The sequence below is a fragment of the Octodon degus genome, unplaced genomic scaffold (assembly GCF_000260255.1).
Source record: "Octodon degus isolate 3935 unplaced genomic scaffold, OctDeg1.0 scaffold00439, whole genome shotgun sequence".
NCBI classification, from domain to species: domain Eukaryota; kingdom Metazoa; phylum Chordata; class Mammalia; order Rodentia; family Octodontidae; genus Octodon; species Octodon degus.
In genome coordinates this window covers 251420-260262 of record NW_004525015.1, presented here as the reverse complement: position 1 = coordinate 260262, position 8843 = coordinate 251420, and the positions used below count along the sequence as shown (strand labels likewise).

General features: G+C 36.2%; 1 pseudogene; it reads left to right on the top strand.

Annotated features, from left to right (window-relative positions):
* The window catches only part of LOC101579168, a 53740-nt pseudogene that overhangs the window by 1942 nt on the left and 42955 nt on the right, over window positions 1-8843 (top strand).

Genomic DNA, 8843 nt, shown 5'->3' with positions numbered 1-8843 from the left:
AAGCTTATCCTCTGAAGGGGGGTTTCTTATTTCTATGTGGAATTTCCTATTTTGCAGTGTCCTGTAAATAAAGATTAAATTCAAAAAAAAAAAAAGAAAGAAAAAATGTTTGTCAATGTTAGGCATTAAAGAAATGCAAATTAAAACTATACTGAGATACCATTCTATCCCAGGAAGAATGATTAGCATCAAAAAGCCAAATAATAGTAAATGCTGGGAAAGATGTGGGAGGGGCGATCTCTTCTACACTGCTGGTGGGAATGTAAAGTAGTACAACCAATCTAGAAATGAGCGGGAAGATTCCTCCAAAAACTAAAAGTAGAAATTCTATTTAACTCAGCTACTCCCTTCTAGGTATCTTCCCAAAAGAGTTAAAGTAATCATATTGCAAGGACACATGCATACACATGTTTATAGCAGCACAATTTATAATACCTGAATCTCATAAGCAGCATATATGTGTATGGACAGATGAAAGAATAAAGAAAATGAGGTATTTTTTAATTAATTAATTAATTAATTTATGTGTGTGTGTGTGTGTGTGTGTGTGTGTGGCCAGCTCAGCCCACTAGGGGGCGGGCTGGCTGGCATGTGGTGCTGGGGGATTGAACCGTGGTCCCTGTGGTTTGCTAAGCTTGTTCTAAGTAGGTGCTTTAGACCACTGAGCCATCTCACCAGCCCGAAAATGAGGTATTTATATACAATGTAGTGCTGTTTTTCTATAAAGAAAGATAAACTTGGGTTCAATCTCTGGTACTGCATGCTGCACTGGCCCACCCCAGGGTGCGCTGAGCTGGCAACCAAGTCCAGGCTTGGTGGCACATGCCTATAATCCCATCGCTGGGGAGGCTGAAAACAGGAGAATCACTAAAAATCCAAGCTGCATAGTGAGACCCTGTACCAAACACATAAAAAAAGAAAAATAAATTTGAGACATCATAGGCAAACTGAGACGGAGGCAACTTGAAATAGAGGCAACTTGAGAACATAATATTAAGTGAAATAAGTCAGATACACACGTTTAAATATTTTGTGGTTTCCCTTATATGAGCAACTCAAGAGCAAACAAACAGAAACCATACTGTGAAAAGGCCTAGAGAAGGAAAGCTGCCTTTAGCATGGCAAGCAAGAGTCAGAGAAAAGGGAAAATCTGAGGAAAAAATACATCTTCCAGGTCACAACCATATTGATCCACATCTTACTATAAGGCTCCTTCTCAAACCAACACATTCAACACCCACATGATCAAATCACCTTTCAGAAAACCCACATCCAAACATTCGCTCTTTTGGTGAACATGTTAGGTTATAAATAATGACACTGTGCCAAAAATTAATTCCAAGACTTATGTTACTTTATAGGCCAAGAATTCTTTTAGTTAAAGAGAGGGCAGTATCCCTAAAAGGTGACCTTGCTATACTAACAAAAATCATATTGCTAGTCTTTCATCAGCCTTCCTTCAAAGAGACCTTACACAATATTTTATATGACCATCAACATAAGACTGGATAAATAAAATGTACTTATACACAATAAACTGTTACTCTTCTACTACAAAGGATGAACTTGAGTTATCTATAGAAAAATAGATATACCTTGAGACCAAAATATTCAGTGAAGGGCCAGGGAGATGACTCAGTGGAATAAGTGCTTGCCTTGCAAGCTCAGAGGCCTGAGTTAAACCCCAGCTCCGTCAATAAATAAATAAAATAAAAATAAATTAAAAAATCAGTGAAATAAATAAGAAACACAAAGTTAAATATCACATTATTTCTCTTATATGAAAAATCCAAAATAAAAATAGAGTACAAAATAATAGATAATAGAAAATAAACAGTTTGATCTTTTGTTAAAGGGATAAGGTACAAGAGCTGGAGGGAGCTAGAAGAAAGGCAGGGAGGGATTTGAAAAGGGAATTAGGATGTATGATATATATGTGTCTACTCTCCCCCAGGAATGTAATTATTATGCATTCCAAAGATGTACCAAAATAAAAGTAGACACAGAGGAATGTGATTGGTGATGTATAGTGTGTCCAAGGAGAGTCACATGGAGAGAAAGCATTCTCTCAGGCTTTTACAGAGAGCAAATTGGTCAAGTAATGGCTGTGACTCATCCACATGGCTGACAATGACAAAGAATCTACATTCTGAGGTACAGGGTCTCAGGATAAATCCTTGACTGACCTTATCAGATACAAAAGTTACATTTCTTGTTATATAGGTTTTGCTTTATCTTGGCCTTAACCATCCAGCAGAAAAGTATAAAAAGGAGGTATATAAAGTAAAGCCATATTCATATGCTGAGCTGTGAAAGACTGAAGTCAACAACTTCTCTGGATAACCCACTGCTATTGTGGACTGCTGTACTGTGTTAAATTGTTTTGCTGAATTCATGAACCAATAGTATTTAAATGCCAATGGAATACCCATCGCTGACAGGACTAAACAAAAAAAGGGGATACAAAGGAAGGACCATTTTGTATTTGTATATACAGAATAGTTAGGATAGATATACAGATACTTTCACTTAATTCAATGAGAAGAAAGATTTGTACTAATAGCATTTGGACAGGCTATCCTGTCTGCATCTTATACTATGGATAACCACTAAGAAGATAACAATGTACAATGTATTAATTATTGAAACTGTCCTATTAATCAGTTTTGAAACTGTCCCATTGCTATTTGTTTCTCAATAAAATAAGTAAATAAATAAATATAAATAAAATAGAAAAACATGACTAAAAATTAGGGAAATAGACTATTAGACTATTTAATACTTACTGAAAACTGGCTCTGATCTGATACTAATTTCATCAGACTCAAAATGTCACCACGATGCAATAGTCAGAATAAGACTTTCGGGCTGGGGAGCTGGCTCAGTGGAAAAAAGCATTTCCCTGGCAAGCACAAGGATCTGAGTTCAATCCCTGGTTCCGCAAAAAAAAAAAAAAAAAAAAAAAAAAAAAGACTGTAAGGAAGGTCACATGACTAATGGAGATTCAGCTTCAATTGTTCTCACTACACATCTAGTATATGATCAAAATTGCTCTGTTGGGCCAGGGAGCTAGCTCAGTAGAATAAGTGCTTGCCTGGCAAGCGCAAGGGCATGAGTTCAATCCCTGGTTCCACAAAAAAAAAAAAAAAAAAAAGACACAAAAACTGCTCTGTGACTAATATCTAATTTCTGCAATGTATAACTAGAATTCATATACTCAGCTACTGAATGAATCTTCACATTTGTTTCCTAACCAGTAGAGTAAGGGCTATAATTGTAAGAAAATGCAAGCAAAATACATTATATCTTCACCTTCAAGACATATTAAACTAAAAGTTATATCACATTTTGGATGAATTACAGGTATCACTGTCATCATAAAGGACCTAAAGACATTAGAGATGGTGATTCCATGACACTTTTGTTGAACTTGCCTATTTGGCCCATGACGAAATAGATAGATATTGAGGGTGATAACAAAGTATCATAAGTTTACCCAAATAGAGACTCCATTTGTAGATGGTATTCCAAATGTTGTTTGCTTCATTTGTTTTATTTTCACTTCAGTTATTAGCACAGTTGTCTATCCACTTGTATCTTTCATATGTAAATTTTTACTTGACATCTGATAATGAAAACCACCAGAAGCAATTTGCTTTCAGTGAACAGAACAAGTAATGAATCTTCATTGCTCCACCTCATAAGTGTATCAAAATTTGCCTCATAACTTAGTACATAGGAATACTGATCACTTTTTCATGTTAGGAATATAATACTGGTCTATTAAACTAATCATAGTGATTGGACCTGGTATGCAGGAAGTGAGAGAAACTTTAAAGCTATCAATAAGATATTTTCATAGCAAAAATTGGAGCATACATTCTGCAAAATCTCTAGAACATCTCATCTCTATTAAATTTTTCATTATCTACTAGTGTGTAGAATCTCAAAATAACACTTTTAAAGTAAAGGATAGGTTGTTGCATCCATTCCTTCCTACCATCAAAAAAAAATAACAAAACACAAAACTTAATCAGAATTTTGTGGGCAACATATTCTGTTACATATTTAGACCTGATAATCAAGCCCTGATGTTGTCTGCATGTTTATGTTCCCCAAAGTTCACATTTGAAACTTGCTCACCATCAGAAGGTGGAATTTCACCGAAATGATGAAGTGGCACCTTCATGATCGAGTTTAACCAATTTGTAACAAAGATCCCAGAAAGCTGGATTTCACCATGTAATGTAGTAGAATATACCAACTATGTACCAGAAAAGGGGTGAACACCATAAACTATGGTGCCCTAATTATGTACTTACCAGCTTCCCAAACTGTGAAAAGTAAGCTTCCATTTTTATAAGCCATCCAATGTATGATATTTTGCCATAGCACTCACCTCCCCAAATTACAACCTTATTTACAGTGGCTGAAAAAGCTTGCAGGTTTTTTGTCTTTTTATGAGCAGAATATATATATTGAGGAAAACAAAGCTCATGTCCAAGAGAGAGAGGAGGAGGTCCCAAGTGGGTTGTCCCACATAAATATATATGCCATGCTTTTATTATTTTTATTTTCTTTTGTTTGCAGTACCGGGGATTGAACTCAGGACTGTATTTGCCAGGCAGGCGCTTATTCTACTGAGCTCCCCAGCAAGCTTGAAGTTTTGAATGGGGTCCAGAACAAGATAGGCTGTGCCACAAGTCAGTGCTACTAGGAAAGCTGCTATGTCACTGAGCTATAAGATCCAGCATATGATGGTGATTGACCTGCAAACCTAAGAATTTGGGTATAGACACCAGTGCTCCATTATCAAGTGGAAGTAATGTATACATGATCAGGCTTGAACTGGCCTTGAAAATACAAGTTATGTTGCACAAGAAAGTGGCTCAAATGTTCATGGCCTATATTCTGTGACACTGTCTTGTCTCTCACAGCCCACACCTTTGCCACTAGCACAATTACCTGCAAACAGTTAACCAAGGAAATGAAAAAAAATTCTCCTCTGATTTATATCCGTATAATTATTCAGCAATGAAAAGGGAGCAAATATTACTATGGGCTGAATTGTGCCCACTTCCAATTTCATAAGTTGAAACCTTCATCTATTTTGTGACTTATTAGAGGCAAGGTCTTAAATAAGCTAATTAAGGTTAAATGAGGTCAAAAGAGTGAGACTCTAATCTTATATAACAGATGCCCATGTGAGTAAAAGAAGAGGCACCAGAGTTCTACTTCTACTATGTGAGTATACAGCAAGAAGGTGACCATTTGCAAGCCACGAGAAGACTGCTCACCACAATTCAACTACACTGGTTTCTCAGATTTTTGGCCTCCACAATTGTGTCAAACCCTTAGGTTCTATCTACTACCAAAAAAATTTGTAGGGCATTATGAATGGTTACAAGTTCTGTTGTAAAGATACAAAGCAAGAAATTTTCTTGTGGTTTTGAAAGAATTCCAACTCATTGTGGTGATTGTTAACCAGATACATGCATGTGAAATAATTTTATAAAAAATACATAGACACGTTAATGTATGTGGTAACTGAACTTATCCCTAAGATTTTGGCTCATGACTCATGTGAAAGGAAGAGAAAATCCACTGTGATACAGTGAAAGCAAAAAGTTTCAAAGGCCTTCAGAGAAAACCAAACAGTGGAACACTTCTGTAGATGTTGTGTTTTCCAACAACTGATGAGTGAACCCACTTTAAGTGCCTGCCAAATCTCTTGGAAAGAAAAATTAGAAGTGATTCCATGGAGGGTATCAGCAGTGAGAACAAGGACACATCTTGAACTGGACACTGCCCCTAAACTGTATAGCCCAGTAGAAAGCCACACATTCTGAAATCACAGGAGAATTTCTTTGATGTTTTCTTTTTCTATTTGCTTTTCATGTTTTTATTCACTTGGTTGTTTGGGTCTTTACTTTTGTTTCTCATTTTTTATGACTGTGAGCATTGTTTTTATTTGTTTTGTGTATTTCTGTTATCTCCTCATTTTTTTTTTTTTTTTGAATCTGGGGATTGAACTCAGGCCCTTGCACTTGCCAGGGAAGTGCTTATTCTGCTGAGCCATCTCCCAGGCCCCATCTCCTCTCTTCTTGACCACTTTCCTGGTACTTATGAAATCTACCTTTGTCCCCTGCCTCACTTCTTATTTGTTATTTATTTCTTTTTCTTTATTTTTCTTATTCACCCTTTTTTCTCCTCTTAATACTTTCTTTCTTTCTTTCTTTCTTTCTTTCTTTCTTTCTTTCTTTCTTTCTTTTTTTTTTTTGGAACTGAGGATAGAACTCAGGCCCTTTTGCTTGCCAGGGAAGCACTTATTCCACTGAGCTATCTCCCCAGCCCCCCCTATTTCTTTCTTATATTTCCATTATATATCATTTCCTCACTATTTCTCTGTCATTTGTATCTTAATACTAGTCAGTATTTCTCTTACCTTTTCCAAATTCTATAAACATCCTTCAACTGCCTTATAAAATCCTTTAAGCCACTTCTTTCTCCTTCTTATCTTATAGAACTTAAAGTTCCAAAGATTTCCTCTTGTATTCCCCTTTTCCAAAACTGGTATCTTAAATATTATCACTATCATAATGCTTTGTTAATCTTTTGATACTCAACTTTGTAAAATTGTTGTTGACCTCATTTCTATCATTTGCGGAGCTATAGTTGTCATATTTAGTACATACTGCCTGTAATCAAAATTTGGGCTGCCTTAATATTTACATTATAATTGCAGATTTCTTCTTTAGATTAAGAATGGTTCATATTTGGTTGCCATGGTATATTAATGTCTTGCGTGATACTACTATAGATGATTCACTTGGTATTAGAAAGGTTATGTAATTGTTGCTATTGCTCTGTAATCCAACACTCAGCTAGTGTGATGTTAACAATATTAGAGTACACTCCCAGAAAACTTGGTTGCTAGGTTAATTCCATTTCTTCCTCCCCTCTAAATTTAACCAAGGTAGTCAGTTCTTGAGGCTGTGGCAGAGGATTATAGTAGGCCAGCCCAAAAGTATATAGTTGAAAGCAACTAAAGAAAACTTTATACAAGAAAAAAGTGTTTTAACCATAAGCATCCACAAACCTCAGCACAAAAGAACAAAAACAACAGAAACATGAGAAAAAGGCAACAAAATGTTCCCTCAACTTCCCACTAACCCCAATATAATCAAGAGACAAAATAGCATAATCCACGCACTCAAAGTACTCAAAAGGATAACAGAGATTAGAAAACAGCTTAAAGTGGTACACAACAGGATTTGAAAAATATATAACTAAATAGACAATAGAATAACCAAAAGATGCAAGAACTTTCAGGATACATTAACAGTAAGCTAGAAGAGCTAAAGAAAATGATGCAGAGCCAGGCAGATAGCTCAGCAGTCTAAGTGCCTGCCTCACAAGCACACAGACCTGGGTTCAATCCCTGATACCTCATACCATGCCATCTCCTTGCCTAGCTGGCCATGAAAACCAGGCATGGTGGTACACACCTGTAATCCCAGCCCTAGAGAGGCTGAAACAGGAGGAGCACTAGGAGTCTAAGTTGCATAGCATGATCCTGTACCAAATAAATTAGTAAATAATAGATTTTAAAAATAATTAAAAAAGAAAATAATGCAAAACATGAATAACTTGTTTACAAAGAATTAGAGATCATGAGAAGATTCCAATCTGAAATAGAGGACAATAAAAATCATACTGAAAGTACGAGCCACAGAACCAACCAATGTGAAGACAGAATTTCAGAACCAGAAAACAATGATGTCTTTAGAGACCAACTACTCAAAGACATATTAAAACAAAAACAGAATATGAAAATGGATGCAATAGCTTCTAGATGATCCAAAGAAGACTAATTTAAAAGTAATAGGAAAGAGTGCAAAATAAGAACACAACACAAATGCCATGAAAACCTGTTCTAATGTTTTTCCTACCTTTTATTATCTATAAAGAATTTTTTTAAAAATCAAGAAAGAAAATATGGAAGAAAATTTCTCAAATATAGAGAAAAAATAAACATATGGTGAGACATGTAGAACTCCAAATAGTCATGACCAAAAGAGAACCCCATTGTGCTACATTGTACTTAATGTTTTAGATGTCCCTCAAAGTGACAAAGGCTTGAAAGTCATTAAAGTAAGGCACATAAAGGTAAATAGGATGGGAGCAGATTTCTCTACACAAATCTTTTTCTTTTTTTCTATATTTTAGGGAAGGGTCTACAGGGTGTTTGGGGTTTCACTACTAGATCTGACTTGCAGTGATTCTCCTGTTTACAGCCTCCCAAGTGCTGGGATTACAGGCACGCACCACCACACTCCAGGGGCATGGCTGGCAAGGCATACCCCAGGATCGAACCCCTGGCCCCTGCACCTGCTTGCAGGTCCCTTAATCTGCTGAGCTATTTGGTCAGCCCTTCTACATGAATCTTGAAGGCCAGGATGATTTGGAGTGAAGTGTCTCAACCCAAAAAGATAACAACATTCTATGACAACTTATACATACTGTAAAAGTTTCCAATAAAATTTACAGAGAAATTAGGTATTTCCATGACATGGAACACCTCAATAAACTTGTGACTACAAAACTGGCAATATAAAAAGTTAATAAGGCTATCTTAGCAGAAGACAATTAAGCTTCAAATTCCAATAACTCAGTAAAGAATAAATATACCTGGTAGAATGAGGAGCTAAGCAAATGGGAAAAATGAGGTGATCAGCAACAGGAAAATAATGTAATGACAGGAATAGTCAATATATCTCGGGCTTGGGAGATGGCTCAGTAGAATAAGCGCTTCCCTGGCAAGTGCAAGGGCCTGAGTTCAA